Source organism: Tasmannia lanceolata, unplaced genomic scaffold (genome assembly GCF_043159265.1).
Source record: "Tasmannia lanceolata isolate RefF3 unplaced genomic scaffold, GAP_Taslan_0.1 ptg000013l, whole genome shotgun sequence".
Lineage (NCBI taxonomy): Eukaryota > Viridiplantae > Streptophyta > Magnoliopsida > Canellales > Winteraceae > Tasmannia > Tasmannia lanceolata.
The window spans coordinates 9,551,665-9,575,950 of NW_027518690.1; the positions used below are offsets into that span (position 1 = coordinate 9,551,665).

Consider the following 24,286-nt stretch of genomic DNA (forward strand, 5'->3'; position numbering starts at 1 on the left):
GATGACCCTTTGGTGTTGATTTTTCGAGCACACCCTATCTATGTTAGGACCTATCAAATGAATGCTTTGGATCATCCAAACAGCGTGGGCCCACTGTGTTTTTTTAAAGGGAGGAGTAGATAAGCTTATCTAGGGGAGAGACTAGAGACACTTTCCTCATATATATATATATATATATATATATATATATATATATATATATATATATATATATATATATATATATATATGAGAATAGAGTTCCCGAGGTTAACCTCATATAAGCTTATATGAGGTGGCGCTCATAAAACATAATGCACCCACTTTGTTTGGATGATCCAAACCATTCATTTGCAAGGCGCCATCATAGATAGGGTGTGTACCAAAAATCAGCTCCATTGGATCATCCTAACCCTCCAAAAGTGGAGGCAAAAATGGGTAGATTTATGGGCAAAAAGTATCAATCCATTTTTCCCTCCACTTTTGGATGAGTTAGGATGATCCAATGGAGCTGATTTTTTGTACACACCCTATCTATGATGGGGCCTTTCAAAGGAATGCTTTGGATCATCCTAACAATGTGGGCCCCTTATCTTTTATGAGCGCCACCTCATATAAGCTATATGAGGTTAACCTCATGAACCCTTTTCTCTCTCTCTCTCTCTCTCTCTCTCTCTCTCTCTCTCTATATATATATATATATATATATATATATATATATATATATATATATATATATATATATCTGTGTGTGTCTGTGTGTGTGTGTGTGTGTGTGGGGTGGGGGGGGGGGGGGGGGAGGAGGTTTATGAGCTATGGCTTAGCCTGAGCAAGCCACTATAAACACACCATCTCCATGTTGTTGGACTCGTCCAACCCATTCATTCCATAGAACCTCGCTATGGCTTAGCCTGAGCAAGCCACTATAGATAGGGTGTTCCTAACAACCCATCTCCATACAATCATCCTAACCACTCGATCGGTAGAAGCCCACTTTCTAGCCGTCCATTCTAAAACTCGATCTAGAAATCAACAGATACCACGATCCTATGGAAACTATTTCATAGGGACACCTTACCTTCGTTGGGTCCTATAGAATGAACATGTTTGATGAGTCAAACAACATGGGAGATGGCGCATATAGAGGGACGATCAGGTTGCACGATACCACAGTGTCTTGTGAGATATAAGTAACCAAGAGTAATAGTTATACTGACATGTCAAGTGGGTGGGCCCGTAGAATCAATTCCTTCTTACAGCATAAAGGGGCAATTATATGATGTTGCATGTACTCATTTTTTCTAAAGGAAATATGAGAGGGAAAATGTACAAGTTTGGGAATCTTGTGATGTGTAAGTGCTTGCTATGTATGGGTCAAATACAAAAAGCCAACACATGGGACAATTCTATTTAAATTTTTGTAGCCTTTCCTGATAAATTTCAAAGGCAACAAATTGGAGGATAAGAATTTTGGTGTGTGTGTGTGTGTGTGTGTGTGTGTGTGTGTGTGTGTGAGAGAGAGAGAGAGAGAGAGAGAGAGATCTTTTGGGAAGCCTAGAAGATAAATATGTTTGAAGAAGTAATACCTACTTACACTTATAGTTTCATCAAGTGAGACCTAAATCTGCATGCTCATATTTTTCCAAAGAAAAATATAACATATGTAATTTAACAATTAACTCTAGTTACAAGTCTCGCTCTTCTTCTTATTTTTTTTCAGAAAAATGCATCCTTTCTGATTGAAGGTAAAGGAATTCAAAATTACCTTGTATACAGCGAGTATTAAGGAATATTGGGTTCCATTATAGGACGAAATCGTTTTAAAAGCAGCTCCTAGCGGTATGTCCGGAGAAACTTGTACGAAACCTGGGCAGAGAATATCTTTGCATTGTGTTTTATCATTCTATGGTGTAGGTAAACCAAAACAAAAAACAAAAAACAAAGATGAAATCAGTAGCATTCTAATAACAAATTTATATTAATTTAGATGACACAAGATTAAGTTACTTTTCAAGCATACCTTCCAGGTCGAACTTAAATGAGGGCGAAAGTCATTGTATATTTTATGATCTACCTACACATTTTAAAAACTTGAAAATAAGAATACAATATTATTAGTCGTCTTACCTAATTAATGCAATTGATCCCACAACATCGGTCGTGTTATTTGTTAAGAAAACAACCAAACGCATAAAGGACCATATGAGAATGATGCAGATCACAGATCAAGTATTAGATATTAGCAGATGAAGGTTGAATTAGATAACTTACCGACCATCCAACCAATATTCCAACCTGCAACACATCTGTAACAGCCATATAAGAATAACTAGTTTGGTTGCCTATAACTGTTGGCTCCCATACATTGAGGTCTGCTCTTGTTCCGTAAAATTTTCCCTTGTATGACGTTTGCGTTGCAAACTGTGAGTAATAAATAAAATTTGTGAGTCAATAACCTTTTTTTTATACACAGAGGCAATATATAATAAAATAATCTATATACTACACATGTTTGTTTTAGGATTAAGCAAAACAATCATCTTAATGTTTCCACATTTATTAAAATATGACTATATTTTTCATTTAATAAAGAAAAAGGATATTCTTGTCATTGAAAACTTCTTATTGAATTTCATTGAATTTTATTTGTGCAAAAGGGAGGACTGTTATAGAACTAAATGAAATAAGGGTGTCTGATGCAGCCCACACCCATGCGGCTGAGAAATTTGAAGCTCACATGAACCATCCCAAGCAAGTGAGAAGATCGGCCCGCATTCAAGCCCAACATAAGGACCAAGCCCAAGTTGAATCCACCAAGCATAAAGGCCATCTCAAGCCCAAGATCATGGACATGCTAATTCGGGCCTCATCTAGTTGCATTCTCGTCATAATGATTCTGGTCGGTTTTGAAGCACGAATTTAGACCTTAGATGGATGACTCATGGAAAATGTTAAACTAAGAAGTTGTAGATCTTTGAGTTATGTTTCCGACGGATATTTATGGTCTTCATTTGGCCAAGTAGTTGGAAAGTTATGACCATTTTAGTAGATTGTTTCTGTAGGACTTTGACTAATTAATGTGTTTTGAATTCCTAAGCTATTAATGATGAACGTAAGTCCCTAAAATAGTTAGTGGGCTATCTTGAATGTCTTTTCTATTGTATTTTCTCTATAAAAGTCCAGCAAACATCTGTAGTGATGTTTTTAGCTGAATATTGATGAAAATTTGCTAGGAGCATTTTCCCTTGAACCTTGTAGAGTTCAACCTTGAAACCTAGAAGAGTTTCACTCCTTCCTTGAAGATTAGGAGCTTTCCCTTATTGTTTGTATCCTTGAAGAGTTGTTACCATCAATCTAGAAGAATTGATGTTACCACTCTTCCTTGGCAACCTAGAAGAGTATGCATTGAAGTTGTTATCTTTACCCTGAATGTAATCTTTGCTGGACATCCCACTTCCAGCATACTTTCGAGTAATTTGCAGTTCTTTTCTGAGAAAAGTTTCTTCACCAAAGTTATTGATCTTTGAGTCCTTGAAATTTTGGCTTTGGAATCAGGTCATTCCAACCCATATCGAAGGAGATAAGCTAATTTTACTGAACTTGCGCAAATCTGCTTCCCTATATCCAAATTATTGAGCGATTGAGTGTGTGTCTATCACTCTCCCGATCCTTAGTCCAAGAAGCCTAGGGGAGCTTGCATCCGTGTCTTTCTAGCAGCTAAATTTTCTAGAAATAGGTTCATCTTCCTCACAACAAAAATAATAGAAACTTATTATGTAGTAAGAAGAATCGGAAAGTTGACTTATAAATCATCCATATTGACTGAACTTAAAAAAAAATTGAGGTCACTTATTTTCTTGGGTAATACATACAAATTTTTAATAAGATTTTATAGAAAATGTACACAAATTTTAAAATATCCAAGCTTTGATAGAAACATGCACTCGAGTTTATATTGAGTATTGAGCGAGTAGGCCACACATACTTACCTCAATTCCAAATCATGTTTCCAATTATTTGAATAATGATTGAACTCTCATAAAAACAAATTATCCGATTCATAAAAAAGTTTATAATAAAATTATATGAGACGAAATGTGACGTACACGATTATTGGGTTGATCATTTGAAAGAGTCTCAGCATTTGAAGAATATCGTTTTCCAAAATTTGTTGCAGATTTAGCCCTAGTTAGGGCTTCCTTTTCAATCCTTCTGATAGGAACTGTTCCTAGAGGGCACCCTCCGTCCATGAGCTCTATCCCTAAAGATACGGCTATTGAAGAATGTTCTTTGACCTCAATCACTTTTGGAAGAGAACTTGGACTCATCTGCATCGCAATGTAAAATTTTCATCCCTATATTTACATTGTAATGAAAGAATATGTTCTATTTGGAAATGAACACCTAGTCTCACATATAACATATCACTTGAAACTGTAAAACAAAAACTACAAAAAAATATAAGAAACGACCTTGATCTTATGATTCCTTAATAACGGATGATCAAAAGCAGGTTGTTTGTTGATATCAACACAATCAAAGATCTGCCCATATTCAGCCTGAAAAAAATACAAATATCCATCAATTTCGATATCATCGTACCAATACAATCTCTCTCTCTCTCTCTCTCTCTCTCTATATATATATATATATATATATATATATATATATATATATAGAGAGAGAGAGAGAGAGAGAGAGAGAGGAGAGTGAAGCTACACCGCCGGCTTAAAATACAATGGGCCCACATTGTTTTGGTGATCCAAACCATTCATTTGATTGGCTCTCACATAGATAGGGTGTCCACCAAAAATCAGCTCCATAGGATCATGCCAACCCTTCAAACGGTGGAGGCAAAAATGGACAAATTTGTGAAGGTTTTTACACGTTCATTTTTGCCTCCACAAATCGTAGGGTTGGGATGATCCTATGGAGTTGATTTTTGGTGGACACCCTATCTATGTGAGGGCCAATCAAATGAATTCTTTGGATCACCAAAACAATGTGGGCCCATTGTATTTTAAGCCGGCGGTGTAGCTCCACTTTCCTCATATATATATATAAGGGCGAGATTTCTGAGCTCTAGCTCAGCCTAAGCTAGAGCTCTATAAATCCACCATCTCCATGTTATTTCAGTCATCCAACCCATTCATTCTATAGGACCTCACATAGATAAGGTGTTCCTAACAAACCATCTACATACCATAATCCTAACCATTCAATCTATAGAAGCCCATTTTCTAGCTATCCATTCTAAACCACCACAAATCATAATGTTAACCATAACCTATAATCCTTACCATAACCATAACCATAATCATAACCTATAAAATGAATGGGTTGGATAAGTCAAACAACTATGGGAGTGGTGATTTCTGAGCTCGAGCTCAGAAACCTTTTCATATATATATATCAATTACCAGATGAACGGTTTAGATAACCATGGGATGGTTTTTCTTAGCTATCCCAAAAGCAAAGAAAATATTAACCAAACCTTAATAGTCTTCACTGCTACTTTAGATGAGCTATTTCTTCCTCCTTCCACTCCATAGCCAATGAGAACAAAAGAAAATAGAAAAATGAGCTGCAACATTTCCTTGAAACCCATACCCTAACTATTAAGAAACTCCTCTCACAAAGAACAAAATCCCTATTTTTCTCAATGGAATTCCTCCCAACCTTTTTGTTTATATAATTTAGTAGGTATTTGGTGCTGTGAGGATTTAAGAGTAAGGCTTATTTAGGAAAGTAAATCTTCAGGAGAGATTTCTCAATTACTATTACGGCTTACGTGGGGAAAGAGTTGTGAAAGGTGACGCAGGTGCTTATCTTCCATTAAATGTATCCATATCCATATCCATTAAGTACTATCAGAATGGATATGGATACATTTAATGGAAGAAAAGTATACAACATAATAAAAAAGGGAAGGAAGAAATTCGCCCCCCTTTTCTTCGTTGGGCAAGCCCTATAGTAATAATGTATTTATGATTCACTTTTTACACTAAAGGTTGTGGCCCCGGGTAGAAACTAAGTTAATTCTTTAACGGTTGCCACACCCTAGGGCTCTTATATTTTATATTGCCAGTGTCATCATTTTATATAAAATATTAGAGCACATTGAGTATTAGAAAATAAGTCTACCACTCGATGGAATTGCTATGTAGGCACAAAGCGAGAATGAGGTTGCTACATAGATTTATTCCATGGGTTCTGCTGCCAAAAACAAAAAACCCATTTTGATTAATAATTGTGGGGAAATCAATAATTATTAAGGCAAGCAAGAAGAGTAAAAAAAGACTTTGGAGGGAAATTTTGTCTTTTTCTTTATTCAATTCAAGAAGGAAGTTTTAGCTTGAATTGCAAGCCATTTGTCCTCGTTCTTCATCTCGTCTCCCTTTGGAGAATATTTGATTTGGGAGAAGAGCAAGGTTCGATGGAAGAAGGTATGACCTCGATATTGCGATTTCATTTCTTGCGGGAAACGCCAAAATTTCGTTTCGACTTTTTCGCTTTAAGATTGAAATAAAAATAGATAAAATCGGTTTCCCTTAGAATCAATTATCTCATCCAATATTCTAACTTTCTAACATAGAAATGTCTATAATGAGCATAGATTTCTAGTTTGAAATTTTCCCAGATTAAGGCTCTGCAACTTTTGAGAAAAAGAAAAGAAAGATGAAGGAAAATAAAATGTCCTTACAACTTAGTGGAGGAGAAGAAGCTTAAGATTTCTAGGGTTTGTGTGAGAAGCATGGAAAACGAGAAACATTCAATCATATTTCAGCGATGAACAAGGACACAACGATCATTGATATTGCTGATCTTATCTGGAATAGCAACCGGATATGCAAATTTCAACAAGGTCTAGAGGGCTTCATTCCAGATCTATAAGATCTACGTGTGGAGGTACCTCAGGAGAGAACATGGTAGAAGAATAGATTTACCATCTTTATTTCCATAATTGTTGTTCCTCTTGAGGTGCCCGGAATCCGTCAATATTTTGCAAGTGTCCTGCATGAGTAATATAATGTAGTTGTTTCGTCATTGTCATATGTCTTTACCTCTTCTTGGTATTTTTTTTCGTCACTGTCTGTGTCGGTACTTTTCCTATGTTAGATTTAGATTATGATTTTACCCTAAAGAAAGTAGTTAATATCATAACTTATTATTAAAGAGAATAGGCATAATACAGGTGGGATATAGATGGGATTTTTGGCAAAGGGTGGAAGAACTTAACCCACGTTTCCGCCTTTATATATCGTAGTTAGATTACAACCAATGCCCAATATTGCTTTATTTTTCTATTTTACCAGGTTTTAATAAATATGTAATTAAGACAGGTTTTCATTTCTCTATCGTCAATAATTTTAATGCTTCTTCAAATTAACAATTATCTTATCTTTTTCTCTATTGTCCTGTGCAACACATGGGGTTTTTTAATAGTATTCACATATACCCAATTTTCTATTTCACTTTTTTTTTTCTCCCAAATGTATTAAAATGATCTATTCATTGAAAATATTTTTCAAGTTTCTAGAACGTGTAGGGATTTCCATATAGTGTAGACGTGACCATAACACAAATTGAAGATCCTGAGATGCATGTCTTCTTGGAGGCCCATGACGTAAATTGAATAAGCTAAAATAACAAATCAAATTTACAAGTTGCAAAGGGAGGATGATGTTCTTGTCTTCTTGGATGACTCTAACAAATATTGAATGACCTTCAAAATCAAACAACTTAACTTAAAGTATATAATAGATTTACCATCTTTATTTCCGTATTTCTTCAAATTTATCTAAATAAATTAAACACTCAACTTCTCGCACTGTTACAATTGAATACTGGATCGTGGGCAATTTTATCACCTTATAAGCACCCACGAGTCGATCCCGATACTTAGCGGCAAAGTAGATAAAGAACATCCCCAAAAACATAATTATTGCCGTCGCAACCATTACTGGATACCTGCGAGGTGGGACTCATAAGGAATATTGTCCGCATGATCTTTGAAATCCCTGGCCAAAAAAAATATTTGGAGTCACTCAAATGCCATAAGACCAAAATATGAAAGAAAAATATTCAACTTGGGCTGTTTTTGGCAATCATGAATTTTTTTCCATGAAATACTATTTTACCAAGTTGCGAGAGATGGGGAGTCATCCTCAATCACAGAGCTAAAATCCTTCTTTCATTCTCATTCTATTATGAAGTAGGCACTAGCATGATGGTCGAAACCCATGCCCTATTGTAGACACCCAATTTTGACCGAACCCTAAATTTTTGTTTTTAAATGAAAACCTTTTAAACTAGTGTATTAGTGTCCCAAATTTCATCTTGTGGTATGTTAGGATCCTAGGTAGGTCCCTCTAATATTTCATTAAAATCCGTCGGGGTCTGCCTAGCGAACGAGTGTAGGTTGTTGTATAGTGTAATTAGGGATGCAACTTGGGTGGGCTCAACCCAAACCCGTTGGGTTCAACCCGGGAAAAAGTCGGGTTGGGTTGAGTTCGGGTCGGGTTCGGGTTCGGGTTTGGGTTGACTTCGGGTTCGGGTTGAGGGCTTGGACAACCTGACCCAAGTTCAACCCGACATTTTTAATATTTTTTATATTTTATAAGCTTAAAATCTCGGGTTGGGTTGGCAAAAAGGGTTCCTCAGGTCGGGTCTGGTTGAACCTCGTCAGGTTGGAACTTGGTCGGGTCATGTTCGGGTTGAGTAAATGGTTGGTCGGGTTGGGTTCCGGTTGGCCTCAACCCGAACCCGACCCACCCGAGTTGCACCCCTAAGTGTAATATAGTGTAGAAAGAGGGGAGTGACTTATCCGGTTTGGATGTGCTCTAGTTAGATTAAGGTGTTATAGAAGGGTTGTCCCTGGGCAACTAAAGGGTTAAATAACCATTCTAATTTTTCATTAGACATTCTCTCCCCATGGACCACCCTTATTTACCAAGACAAGTTGAAATATTATAAAATGGGGGTGTCATTTGAACTTTAGGGGCATAATATTAGCATCTACTCCGATAAATAGAAGTCAAGAAATGTTTAGAATTTTCTCATTTTCGTTCCTTCTCGGGAGAGAGAGAGAGAAAAAAAAATAATCCCAAAACCCTTCCCTCACTTCATCTTCTCCGATCGCACCATTGCCGGATTCCGGCCATGTCCCGGTTGGCTAGTTCCTTTGTAAGCTTCTTTTTCCAGGTTAGAGCTTAGCTTTTGATTGCTCAGGTTCATCATTCACTTGTTTTTATAATCCAGATATAGAATAGAATCTTGATGATAATTTCTGGTATTTTCTCATTAATTTGGATTCATTATTTAGGATCAGTTTTCCATGTGTACTTAGATCAGTTTTTAGAAGTGGTGACTAGGGGATTGTTTTGGCCATTGTTGTTCTCTGGTTTGGTATTTTTATGAGACTGGTTTAAGAAAATGATTGTAATAAGGGGAGTGGTTACATTAATCATACTATTCCTTGAGGAATGCATTAAATTGAGTTGCTTCTGTCATTTCAGCTGCATGTATCATAGATGCACAGAGACACTTCGAATACTTCCATTAGTATTACACATTACTGATTTCTTTAGGGAATTCATGATGAGTCTAATTTGTTCAAATTTCTATTGATCCAATGTTTTGGTGTCTGTGTTTAAAAAAGAAGAAGAAAAGGAACATTTTGTTTGTCCTTTAGTTCATTTTCCTATATAACCCTTAGATTCACCTGCTTCTTTGGTTTAAATTCTGATTTTTTTAGGAAGGTTTTAAAGCCCCCAAGCTTATGATCATCTGTATTTTCAAATGACTATTGCATAAGTGGATGAATACATATGTTTTACGTCTATTATTCAGGTCATTGTCTTTAGGACAATCATTTAACTCACCTGTAATTAGCTTCTTATAGTTTATCTTTAATACATGGCTAGTGGTCATTAATTCCTATGTTTTTAGAGTTCCTACTGATATATGTGTATTTGAAGCTTTCATGTGATATACGCATCTTTTTTCATTAGACACTTGTGTCAGGTTCAGTTAACAGAATATATGCATTATTTTCAAAATGTTCCGTATCAATTAACTCAAAAGGGTTTGGATTATGTTTTCTAGACATTCTTTTAGGTGACACAGTTGTTATTCTATTCTCTTACGTTGTCCCAAGTTATGCTAAGGTTATAGCATCTCAATGTTTGTTATGGTAACATGGCTCCTTAAATAACGTGCTCAATTATTCCTTTGCTAAAGCCTCATGGGATTACCCTGTTTTGATAAGTGTACGGATCTATCTGTTGTCATTGAGGTTACTCCTGATCTATTTGGTTATAAAGAGTGAGTTGGTGTGATTACATGCACAGATTGTAGGATTCATTTCTTGATGTAAGTGGTTATGTTTAGATAATAATATTATACTAATGTAGTTGCTTCTAGAGAACTATATTGACTCCCTTGGCAGTTATTTAAGCATTAAAAGCCTAATTAGGTTTGTGTATATAATGGAATATGGTTATGTCAATATTTTTTTTCTCATTCATAGGGGTTTATTTGGTTAGCTTATTTCTTCTCATGTTCCCTGATACAATTATCTTGATGCTCACTCCTTCTGTGATGACCTTCTACCACTCTCTGTTTTAAACCTGTTTGTTTATTCCCTAATGATTTGAACCATCCCACTTGAGTTCAGGTTTCAGTTTTGGATTTCTAAAAAGCTTCTTCATGATTTTAGGGTTCTCATTTGAGTTAAGGTTGTCATCACTCACCAGTATTTGATTTTGTCATCAGTTTGTTTTTGTACAACATAGTGAGAAATTAACTTGACTGTGGGGCTGTTTGGTGCATGATCTCCATTTTTTTTTATCTACACATAAGTCATTATGTCAACTGGTATGAGCAGCAATAATATCAAAAGTTTCTTTTAAAAAGAAATTAACCATGAAAGAGGAAAAGATTGAGAAATCACCTGAACAGGTGAATGCCAATACCAGTAGAGTTGGAGTGGCTAAATCATTGCTGTTGTGTTTCGATTTTTTTTAAATAGCATGTATATTTTTGGCGTGTATTAGTCTTTTGACAGTTATACAAAACCTTCCGTTATTTGAGAAAAATCTTCTAGAAAATTCCAACTCTTATTGTCACATTACAAGGTTTGTTGATAGATTGGTCTCAAGGTCTCCTTTTCTGGTTTCAGTTTCTGTTCATATAGTCTTGTAGCTCATTTCATTGCCATTTCAGCATTTAGATAATCAATTTGATTACGGGCATTCCCAAGCAATTTTCCCTTCTCTCTAGAGCTTTATAAAGGTATACCTTCTACTCATTAGCATTAGATATATCTTGTTTAAGCTGTTCTAGCTCTGATTTGTAATGGCTCTACTGAGCTTCCATTCGTTGTTGTTCTCTAACCAGTCGAGTAAATTTTCTGATCTATACTTTGAAGAGAATTTCTAATTTTCTCAAGTTCCACTCCCTTCGTGTTGATGGACTTTGCATTCTGCCAAATAACTCTCATAAACTTCAGCTTGGGATGCTTATCATCATGATATCTCGTTGTTATGCTGTCCTTCTTACTCACCTGACCATCCTTCATAGTGATATAATCTAAGCCATCAGTTCGAGTAACCTTTATGGCCACATACAAGTTTCAACATACTGCTGTTCTACCAAACACTTGTGCAAAAGCTGACTTATAATGGGGAGAGAATATCAGTTTCTTTAATAGAGATATCACGTCAGAAGTGTATGGAAAACTTATTTGTGGTGCCTTCACCCTATTCAGTGGTATAAAAGTAACCCTTCCAGTTTTTTTATAGCAAGGTATCTTATTATCCTAGTTAATATCTCACTTGTCTTAACCCCCACATGAAATAAACTATTTCCAGCAGTAACTTTAATGGTAATAAATTTTTTTCTACCTAAAGCTTCATGTTCGCTCTTGGGTTACATTTGTTTAGATAAATTGCTCTTCATGGTAGTATAACAATGCGAACCTCATTCTAATCATTTTTTTTTTGGGAACAAAGTAGTTGATGAATTCTATTTATATCTAATTTTTAGTTTTGAGAAGGAAATGTTATTTTTGATGGGAGCACTTTGGTTTGCATGTTTAATTTCTCAGGGGATAAAAGAAACTGATGATCACACTGATGTTTTTAAGTATCATCTATTTTTATATTGATCATATAAGTTTTGGGTAATAGGTGTAAGAGCTTGCTTTATCTTGGATATACTGTGCATTTTAAGAAGTTAATGCTACAAAAACTTAATTTTCTTTTCAATAATTATGTCTGTTCAAGCTTCAACCACTAATATCGAAATTTTTAAGAAGGGACCAAGGCTTGACGATATGCGTTTTGTTAATAATCTCATAAAAGATGATCATGATAAGTATTGCTAGTATGTGCAATATCTATTAATGACATGAAGTCTACTGGTTTTTATTAATAAGAATATCATAGTTTTTTTAGTTTGAATTTGACAGGACATCATTGCAAGGGCAATGAAGGAGTCATCCCAAGCCCCCATCCTTAGGGGACTTGCTCGGTCCTAGTAGCACTCCCCTCTTTATTTATCAGACTAGCCCAGCTTTTTAGATACCTATAGACATTAGTAGCCTATTCATTGCAAGGGCAATGAAAGAGTCATCTAGAGCCTTCACTAGGAGACAAGCTATGTTTCATCAAGGTAATTCTCCTTTGGAGACAAGCCTCATTTAGAGCCTACCCTTAGGGAGGTCACCTTAGTTGTGTTAGAGAGTGAACCCATAGGAAGCATGTCTTGCCTCATTATTAGAGCCCCTACTAAGTTAAAGACTAACATAGATCTTAGTTTTCTTATCCCTATTTATCATTGCAAGGGCAATGATAGGGATACTTGGAGCCCACCTCTGTATCTAGGAGACTTGTCCAGTCTCACAAGCACCCTCCTTTGTCTCCTCTTCTTCTAGGAGACTTGCTTTAGTATAGTTAGCACTCCCCTTAGTGCTTATAGGTTAGGAGTTGGCCATTAGACTAGGAGTCTACCCTTTAGCATAGGAGTTTGTCCTTAGCCAGAGAGTCAGTCTTTCAGAAATCAGTCCTACCGTCATAAGGAGTTAGGATTCTGTCCTACTTTTCATAAAGTCATGGGATTTTTGTCTAACCCTTGCAAAGTATAGGATTTTTTCCAACCTTTGCAGACTACATGAGTCTATCTTACGCCTATAGATGATAGGAGTCTGTCCTACCCTTACATAGTATAGGAGTCTGTCCTTTAGATAGGAGTTCCCCTTTAGTTCTAGGGATTCTGTCCTTAGCGTTGACACTCCGCCAGGCTGTGGATCATGGGATGTGGTCTTATAGGTTCTCTTTAGCTGAAAGGGTTAAAACATTTTCAAAAGAACAAAAACACTTGAAAATATTTAAAAATCTAAAAACATTGAAATATAAAATTCAAAAATATCTTAATAGACATGAGTCATTAGGAGAGTAGTTAGGAGAGTTTGTTTCCGAACTACGTTGGCTTGATCATCTTCTACGAGGTACGTAGGTAGTGTGGGATCTTTATCCCAAGTCCAATCAAACCTTTCAAAATAAAAATTGTCAAATCTTCAAAAAAGAAATTATTCAATCCAATCTTTACAAACGTTTTTGAAAAGTCTTTCTCTAGAGTTAGGAGTCTGTCCTAGACGTCTTGGGTGTTTTAGAGTTAGGAGTTTGTCATAGCTAGGAGTTTGTTTACGCCTTTGTACGGTCAGTTGGATATACTCTTCGTTGACTGATGACTAAATTAGGATGTACTAGTGATCCCATTGTTTCCCTTAGGACACACAGCCTAATTACACATAGGATATAGGAACAACTTGCATTAGCTTAGGGCTAAACTTGCATTAGTTAAGGCATATAGGGTGTCATAAAATCTACAATTCGCTTGAATTTAAGTAATCGCACAAGAAGCTGTTAAAAACTAGTCGAGTCTAGTTGGTCGAGTCTAGGATAGCGGTCTTAGATGTGTTAGACATTGTAGTTTAGAATAGGTGCGAAAACTACGTAGCCTTGATTCCTTAAGAGGCGGGGATACGTAGGCAGCTTGGATGAACATCAGACCATCCAAAGATTTGGGCCTGAAAAACAATTAGAGTGTTAGGGTTTGTTGTTAATATTTTAGGGTTTGTGGTTGTGGTCATCACTGTTTCTTACATAGGACTATGACTGTATGTTTTCTTTCAGACTGAGATCATTTCCTTATTTGATTACTCACATGCTTAGCTGTTGCATTTACCTGCTTACTTATTTTGATCCCATGCTTGGTTGTAGCTCTTATATACTTATCTGTAGTTCTTTACTGTTTGCTTGTTTATTATCTCCTGATCACATGCTTAGTTGTAGCTCTTTACCGATTACCAGTTTATTACTTCTTGATTATATTGCTTAGTTGTAGCTCCTTTATTGCTTTACTGTTTCCAGCTTATCATATCTGCTATGTTCTGTTTAGTCGTAGCTATGCATGCGTTTGTTACTGCTTTCCTAGATGTGATGAGTTAGGATTAGATATGATGAGTTAAGACTTGGATGTTTATTTTTCTTTATTAAACCCCGAGTCATGCATGTTTAGGTAGACGTCTTCTCGGGGATACCTGTTCCCATTTCACATGATTTTCGCCCAAAATTCTTCAAAGTTAATAAAAATGGCATAAGAGACCGAGTGCTTGCACTCGGGCGGGTGGGGGTGCTCTCCGGACCTTCCTCATTCGTCACCAGGCACGAACCTTTTTTATCTCTTGTTATCCGTTGCAACACAGTATCTTTTGGGTTTCGGGGCCGACTTCTCTAGATGACGACTCTTCTTTATTTTAGGTACGTATTGGTTCCGGGCTAGTCCCCGAATCAAGAGGTATCTCATATACATCGCCACTCATGCTGTGAGAGGTACTCTTTCGAGAGTTCCTTGGTAGAGCTCTCCTTCACTTGTGGAGATCTTGGAGGCCATTGGGAGCTCGTCTCTAAACAACCTCGGGATCGGGATCCACACCTCTTAGACGGGCTTAGATGTTGCTCCGCATTCAAAATGTCTAAGATAATTGTAGGATTCGATAGCAAAGTCTTAATTGACCTCATATATGGTAAAGGCTAAATTCCGTGGGCCATTCAAGACTTATGGAAGGAGATCCGAGCCCTTCTTGCTCTTCTTTCACCAAGTTGCCAACATCAATTTCGAGAAGGCAACACAGTATAGGATTCCCTCCCCAACTTCAAATGTTTGTCTAAGCGCAACCTCTTATACTCATCCTGGGCCACCGTCTCGTGCCTAGCCAGAGGGACGGCAAGATGCGACCCCCCCGGCTCCCCAACATCAGGTCCACCACTACCATGTGTTGGCCTCCTCCCTTCCCCTAATGCCTCTGTAATCAATCCCATGTGGATCTCTTGGGTGTTGTACTGGAGCCTCATCAGCCCCGTGCATCGCTCCGTTTTTTTGTATTCTATTTATCCACCCCATACACACACATACATCAAAAAAAAAGTTGCAAGAGATGGGGAGGGCAGGAGATGAAGAGGCTCGAGAAGGCATGAGTGAAGAGAGAGGGAGAGAGATAAGTGGCTGAAAAACAAGGCAAAAAAACTATATATTTCAGGCCATATTTGGCCGCCATGAATTTTTTTTCCATGGAATATTAAGGGCGCATTTGGCAAAATTATAGTTTCGTTTCTTAATTTTTATTCTTTTTCTTGATTCTGTTTTTATCCTCATTCTGATTCCGGAATCAGAATCATGTTTGACTACTGACATAACAAAATTAATTTTTTTGTATTTGATTTAAAACAGAATTACACTTGGAATGGGTTTCGTTTCACATGGGTTTTTCTTTTCATAGGTTTTTCTTTTCTTACTGTTGGGTGTCTAGAAATTATATTTTGGGGTGGCTTGTTCAGATTTTGCTAATTTGGGTTGTATCCAGGAAGTGCAGGGATTTCATATAGTGTAGACGTGATCATAACACAAATTGAAGATCCTGAGATGCATGTCTTCTTGGATGGCCCAAGACCTAAATTGAATAAGCTAAAAAACCAAATCAAATTTACAAGTTGCAAAGAGAGGATGATGTTTTTGTCTTCCTGGATGACCCTGACAAAAATTAAATGACCTTCAAAATCAAACAGCTTAAGTCAAGTATATAATAGAATCACCGTCTTTATTTCCTGTGTATTTCTTCAAATTTATCCAAACAAATTGAACAATCGACTTCTCACATTGTTACTGCTGAATAGTGGATCGTGGGCAATTTTATCACCTTGTAGGCGCTCATGAGTCGATCCCAATACTTAGCGGCAAAGTAGATAAGGAACACCCCCAAAAACATAATTATTGCTGTCGCAACCATTACTGGGATACTTGGGAGGTGGTACTCAGAAGGGATATTCCTGGTAAAAAAAAAAAATATTTGGAGTCACTCAAATGCCATAAGACCTATCGGTTGTCAAAATACCAAACAAACAGTGCCAAAGGGTAAGGAGCAAATAGGAAAATTTAAGAAATGTCAATAGAAATAAAACTACAGGAAAAAAAAGTAAAACATACCTCGCAACTTTGTTCATGGACCAAGCATGATAAGACAAATGGCCCTTATAATCCAACAATAAGTAGAACTTACCTCATGAATTCTTCTTCTTCTTCTTCTTCTTCTTCTCTCTCTCTCTCTCTCTCTCTCTCTCTCTCTCTCTCTCTCTCTCTCCGCTCTCTTTTTCCTCCCTTTATAATATTTCTTATTTCCACATTTTCTCTCTTCTATTTTACATCATTTTCAAACATTGCACTCTCTTCCTCCTCTATCATTTTGTTTTAATTGCAGTGGAAATGGGAGAGCTTTGATGGAGACACATCAACATGATCTGGAGCTTCTATATGAAGCTACGCCCACTATTACATAGTGGGCCCCATATGTGAAGGATCTTGACTGTCCATCTGATGTTAGATAACCAGGTGGTTACCAATCAAATGCAACCCCGCGAATGATCTATTAAGCAATTAATGGTTCTATTTTAGGTACTCGGAGAAATCATATGCCTTAGTTACAAAATGCTTTGAGATTTTCTCACTTGCACCAAAAGTGAGAAAATGTGACTCTCACAGAAGCTAAACCTGAAAACTTCAAAGAAGCTATGACACATAAGCATAAGGAACAGTGGGAGAAGGCTATGCAAAAAGATCTCAATTCCTTGAATTCGGAATAGAGCAAACTGAATAGCAGCACAACCGAAGGTTCTCAGAATAAAAGAGGTTTGTAGCAATAATCAAGATCAGGCTTATCTCTATTTATTTTCTTTCCGTTTGCATTTGTGTTTATTTCTCTTCATTAGGGTTTGGGTTGGGATTAGATTTTTTTGCGGATTTTGTTTGTACTTTTCTGACAATTGCGTTAGAAAGATACAACAGACTCTGGTTTCTCTGATTTATTTGCTTAGTTATAGTTGATTAGATGTGAAGAAATTTAGTCTGAAATCTCCAAGTTGCTTGGTTATCAGCAAATAAGTTGAGATTCATCAATGTGTAATGCATGAAGGTAAATAACAAAAGGAATTTCTTTTGGTAGTTTTTGGTAGAGAAATATATGCTTAAAAATCAGATGATTGCACTATTTGCAATATGTAATGCATTAATGAGATGTCGTTACATGGGTGATTTATATGACGTGCTCCAACATTACGTTGGTTGTGGAATATGTGAACGTATAATGGATAATGGGTTTTATGAATAATGGGTTTGGGCCTATGTGAATGTATAAATTGTGTTGTGCGGATATTTGGCTTTATTATTTTTCTTTTTGTCATGGATCTTCATTGGACATGTGTTTCCATTGGAGTACATCTTTTTCATTTGATTGACTACCATTATTGTTAATTCATCTTTGTTTCTTTGGAAATTTCTAAGTGACAGAAACCCTCTTTAACTGTTGGAATTGTCTTTGAGAGCTTTGGTGCCCTATTCATTGAAGTGTTTTCCCGATTGGAAATGTGAGTCAAAATTCTCTTCATCTTATGTAAGAGGTCCTCTTCTATCTTTACATGCTACAAGGCTTTATGTTCATAATTTTTTAGAGCCTCGAATCCTAATATCCAGATTTTGGTTGCTACAACCCATGAATACATGATTTGTCTAGCCTGACAATCAACCAAAGATTCATTGTGATCTTCTCCAAATTTGGCCTAAATGTGTTAGAATCCCACTTTTTTCCACTTGCTGTTGTAGGGGACCAAATTGATTGACATTTATTTAGTAATTCTTCATTGTAAAACAACTACTATATATGAGTTGCTATATATTTCTGTTTTGAATGGTTAGTTGCTATAGTTCACTTACAGAGTTTCCTTTCTCTTTTCTCCTTTTTAGTAATTGATTCCATTGTTTGTTGATAATTTAATTATTAATTTATGATTTATCACCACCACCACCAGGTAATTATTTGCACGCCCCTTCTTTCATTGATATGACCTTTTATATGAACACAATGACATGGAATTTCTCATAGCTTGTACTTTCTTCATGCTCATTCATGTCAGCGTATTCATTTGTTAGGTGATTGTAAATCTACAATATTAATGTTTGTGAGTCTCTTTTTGCTCTTGAAGACATGAAAAAATTATTCAACCTTTTCTTCATTATGTACTTTCTGGTATCAAAGAGCAAGGCCAATCATTTTATAGATCCAGGACTATATATTTCAAAAAGATGGACATATTTTGGGCTAAAGAAAAGAGGAGCCTGCCTTCTTCTTTCAAACTATTCGTAGGTATTGGGCTATCAGTTTTTATTTTAGTTTGCATGTTGATTCCTTCTACATTTTGGATGATAAATTGGATACTACAATTGCTTCAATATACTATTTTAAAAAATGTTACAATTCTCATCAGCCTAGAGGTCAGGGTGATGATCAATTCTAGAATTGCATATGGGGAAATGTGCAATCAAGACCATTGAACTTGTAAAACATCTTTCTGACGACCCAAGTGGTCTAGGTTCCATGCCGAACATACATCCCGTGTATAAGATAAATAACTACAAAAATCGACGCTTTAGCTTGATAATGGGTCATAATCTTTGAAGTGAAAGATCCAAAGCTTGGGAACTTAACTTTTGGGTTTTCAATTCATCTTTTTTTATGAGTTTCTGATGATTTGGGCAATTTAACTCTTGGCTCCTTTTCCCCTCTTCAATTGCTTATTATCTTTTTTGAATTGTTTTTCTTTCTTTTGGGTTATAAACTATTCTTTTTTATGGGTTTGTCTGTAATGATTGGGAAACCTTAAATGTTGGATCTTTTTCACCTCTTGAATTGTTTGTCATGCTTTTTGAATGGTTTTCTTCCTCTTGCGTTTTTACCTCATCATTTTTTTTTCTATGGGTTTGTCATTCTGCCTTTAGTTATGTGATGATATCAATATATCCAGTTACTTGAACTGTGATAGTGGCTTCAATATCTTCAAATTGTTACTTTCAGCCATAGCTTCCCTTGCTTAGCAGAAAAAAAGGTATGTTACAAATCATTCAAAAAAGCATGTTTTGAATCCTTTTTAAGGATATTTCTCAGCAGCAGAAGATCCTCTTATGCTATCATTTAAATTTTAAATAGATAGCACGTGCATTTTTACTAGTGAAATATAAAGCTTATATTCGTACATTCGGATCCAGGACCCTCCGTCGGATTTTTGGATTTTGTGGCTACCTCTAGGTCTACGGCAAAAATAATTTTAAAACCTTGCCATTAACGTTCGGATCCATCAGACCGTTAGGGTCCATTGACCCCTAATTATAAGGGATTTGCTAGAGACCACTGCAGAAGGCATTTTAGGGACTAGCTGTTGCATGAGAGAGCAGCCACGTAGGCTCACTTTTTGTCTTATTCATTTAATTCATCCTATGTGGCTTGGTAATGACACCCACAAAATTGAGGAACTTTAATTCCACCATGTCAGCTTGTCTCGTGTGAGTTCCACCACTTTGGTAATGCAAACCATTCTTCTTAGGTGTGCTACATTGAATGGGTGCCATGCCTAATTTAAAGGGGTGTATGAAGACTTTAGGTGATGGGGAATTAAACTTGTATGGCCTTAAAAGGTTATTTAGAACCTTATAAATGTAAAGGATCTTCTGTTGCCCTTTATTTAATACCTTATAAATGTAAAATTCTTTACTAAATACCTCACATTTTTAGGCTCTAACTATTTTTTAAATGATGCAACTTTATTAATGATTAAATACTGACTCACAACCGAGGAGGTTGAGAGAAGCTAGAGAATAAGGGACGGAGAAAAAGATGATACAACAATCACAATCAAAGAGGTGAATAGACGTATATCCCTAGCGAAGGGTGATCAACTCAAGCAAGACAATTGGCCTCTTCATTAGCTGACCTCGAGTATAAGGGTACAGAACTGGGTGGCCCTCCCCTATATCCAAGATCTTGTCTAACATCTTGGAGAATGTCCAAGGGTGCGGGTGCCCTTGCTTTTTTTCTAATTCATTTAATTCATCTGAGATGGCTGCACTCTCGTGCAACAGTCCTTCAGCGAAATACCTTCTGCGATGGCCCGTAGCGAATCTCTTTTTTATATTCTTAAAACTCAAAATTCTAACATGTGGTGTTTGTCGTAGAAAAAATCAATCACATTCCAACTCTATATCCTGCAATATTTTCTATAGCTTACTATGGCCCACATCTATAGTGACAGCTGTTCTTCTCCCTAGGCCTGGAAGCATTGACTATGGGTATTTTTGTAATATGAAAATCACGTAACTTCGTGTACTTTTTAAGATATTAAAGTTTTTGGTTGTAGATCATTTGGCTACTTTTTAACCTTCGCACAGTGAAAAATCAAAAGCAAAAACTTAGTCACAGAAGGTGACAAACCACATAAATCTCTAATGTCTTCGATTTGTGTTCTTGTTTGACTCCTATGGCATTTGGTCTTTCCGTGTCTTAGATTGAATTTTTGTACAATAGTCGCCTTCTTGAATCCCTATTTCGAGCATGTCTGGTTCTCCCGTCATAACTATCATCCGATCATGAATGATTATGAAGAACAGCTCATTCCATGAATTACTGCTCTTTTCCTTTCATTCTATTCAGTTTTGAAAAGGAAATTATGACATTATTGTGGATGTTTGTTAGTGTCACCCTCTTGTTTTTGTCATTTCCAACCAGCTCTCTCTCTCTCTCTCTCTCTCTCTCTCTCTCTCTCTCTCTCTCTCTCATATATATATACCATTCAAATGGTTTGAATGTTTGGCCGACATCAGCTAATGGAAAAGAAGGCTAGTTAAACTAAAACTGAAATTATTACATTCACTTTAAATTGCAATTACATTACTCGTAAAGTTGATATCTTTTCTTATTTTTACTTAGAATGAGTATAATATACTATGCATTTAAATTGACTGACGGGATGACGGGATGACGGCATGTAGGGCACGATGTATGTAATACTATCCACTTGTAGATACAACCATAGTGAAAAATGTGGTTGCATGAGAGCTTTTTAAGGTTGGTATTACTTTCTTCAAATTTCTCCAAACAAATGGGACATTCATCGTCTTGCATGGTTTCTGGTGAATACTGAATCGTCGGCAGTTCTTTCATAGCATCCTCGAGAGCATCCATGAGTCGACGCCGATCCCGATACTCGGCGATAACGTAGTATAAAATGAATCCCACCACAACCGTAAGCGCCAGGGCCACAATCATTGATAGGGTAATAATCACCGATTTTGGGACGGGGGCCTCATCGGCCTTCCAATTATTCCTGGCAAAAAGAGAATATTTAGTGTCATCTACATACCCCCTTTTAAAGTACATGTTACTGCTAGGGTAAATAACCTGTATTGTTTTATAATTTACTTTTCAAACAATTGAAACTAATTTATAATTTATTGAAATTGATTTATCAAAGAGAAAAAATTATGTCTCGTATGAAGCAAACAACATGTACACTAGAAAATAAATATGTGTTCTTTCTTTTTTGCTACTTGGGTTCTATTCATCATCTCCTTATCCTTATTTGGTTTCTTTATTCATCATCTCCTTATCTTTATTTGGGTTTACTCTGTTAGGGGTGATTTTAAGTCTTTCATTTTTCCTTAGTTTTAGGTCGAATTTTATAGATTTTAGGGTTTCGATTTTATGCTTTGATGGGGTTTCTTTTTTGTAGATTAGGGTGTTAGAAAGCAATGTGGAACCCATTTCCATTTTTTTTTTGCAGGTTAGGATTTCAGACACGGGTTTTTGCAGATGGGGTTTCCTTGAAAAGTTGAATTTGGGAAAAAAAACGGGTGACCCGGCGCAGTCCACCCGTTTGCCAGGTCTATTTGGAATGATCCCACTGTTAAAATCACCCGCCATAGTTATTTGACTTCTGGGGACAATATTTCTGTTTAAGAAATACCTAAACCCTAAACCGTAAACTAAACCAAAAGAATAATAGAGAAGAGTGATAAGACAGAAGAAAACAAGGAATAATACAGTTTTTGAGAGCATTTTTGGAATTATAACAAACTATAGAAGTTATTGAGAAAAGTGTTCAAGCAAAGGCAAAGAGCCACCATGAATCATGGGTGAGGAAATATTTCATTTTCGATTTGAATAATGTATACAACTGTGTATTAGAGGTAGAATATGCTTATGGAGGAATGATAGAGGCAAGGGCGCCCTTGCATAAGGAGCCAGAGATTGGATCCATATCATTTTCGGTTACTTTTTAAAATCAACTGTAAAGGTAAAATCAGTTACACTTAAAGAAAAGATAACCGTTCATGTGCAAAGAAGATTACAATTGGGAATCAATGGGCAAAGACAACTCGGACTACGAAACAGATCAGTGTCTCTCAGATAAATATTTCTATCCGACTCTAGAACTGATAGTCTAAGATAGGTTTTGAATCAAGGGTGTGGGAATATCATTTCTCTACAAGCAAACATTCTCATGCACCAGTGTTAAAAAATGGGCCAGCCCCATCAAACTAAAGAACGACGTGTAAAATTGTGGACCCACCATATATACATGTACTCGGTGGAGATTGCGGGACCTACTCTACGAAAACATGAGGCAAAAATGGTGGGCCACACCCGATGCATGGTTTTCATAGAAGGAAAAATTGCCAATTGGGGACACCAAAATACTAGAATTGTCAACGGGGGACACAATTTTGAAAAATTGTTAAAGAGGGTTGATAATCCCCTTTTGAGAGTTTGATAACCCCATTTAGAGGGTCCATAACCCCCTTTTAGAGACTTGATAACCCCTATTTCGTCCCTCTAACAATTTTTCAAAAGTGTGCCTCCCGTTGGCAATTCTCGTATTTTGATGTCCCCCATTGGCAATTTTTCCCTACACAGAGTTGGTGGGACCCACCCTAATCAAATTAGATCACTAAGGTTAACGGGTCTTTTGGACTTTTCCATAAGGCGGTTCTCCTCTTTTCAAAGATAAGTGCATTTTGGTCCTTTACAAGTAAAAAAAATCCCCTAAGGTGTCAATTTCATTTCATTTTGATTGAAACATTTCATTCCAGTTTGAAAAATGGAACAAAAATACTCTCTATTCTGTTTCAGCCAGAATTACATTACTTTTCGGCCCGTTTCAGCTGTTTTATTCACAAAATAAAAATAAATAAATAATAGTTTCACCCCTTAACAGTCCTTTTTTTGGTTTTTTTACTGCTTTACTCTTCCTGTTGCCATTTTTTTACCGTATTAAAATTGTTTGAAGGATATTTCGCCTTTTTTCCTCCCAAACATGAAAAACCCTATACAAACCCATCTTAGCCCTATTAATTTTCTTTATTTTACTAATATGTTATGAAATGGAAATGAAACAGAATCAAGACCAGTTATCTATTGTATTCTTCATATAACTGAAAAGAGCAAAAGTGGACTCTCTTAAGATCAGTTATCTATTGTATTCTTCATAATAGAGCCATCTAAATGCGGGTATGCCACACAAGCTACAACAGCCCACCCAAAGCAACCCATGCACTGGAATATCTAGTTATCCAAGAATACTGCCCAAGCCACGAAGGCCCCACCAAAGTATACTAAGTGTCAAATGCACAACTGTAATACTACTCATGCATCACACAGCATGATAAGGAAATCTATGTATACAAGTCAGCAACAGAAGTACGCACTGTGTATAGTGACATAACAAGTCAGAACCAATAGAATATACAAACACAGATTCCTCAGCCATAAAAAATGAAAGGATACATTGGCATGCCGGGTCCCAACTTACGAAGTTCAGAATAAAACCATGGAAAATGAAAGTATACATTGACATGACACCTTATA

General features: G+C 36.4%; 1 long non-coding RNA gene across 1 annotated transcript; it reads right to left on the reverse strand.

Annotated features, from left to right (window-relative positions):
• Positions 1-4,158: 4,158 nt before the first annotated feature.
• LOC143889372 (uncharacterized) lies at positions 4,159-5,767 on the reverse strand. Its single transcript, XR_013254819.1, has 3 exons — positions 5,474-5,767; positions 4,452-4,538; positions 4,159-4,307 (listed from the first exon to the last, which is right to left on the reverse strand). It is a non-coding gene; the product is annotated as an uncharacterized LOC143889372 (long non-coding RNA).
• Between the last annotated feature and the right edge of the window lie 18,519 nt (positions 5,768-24,286).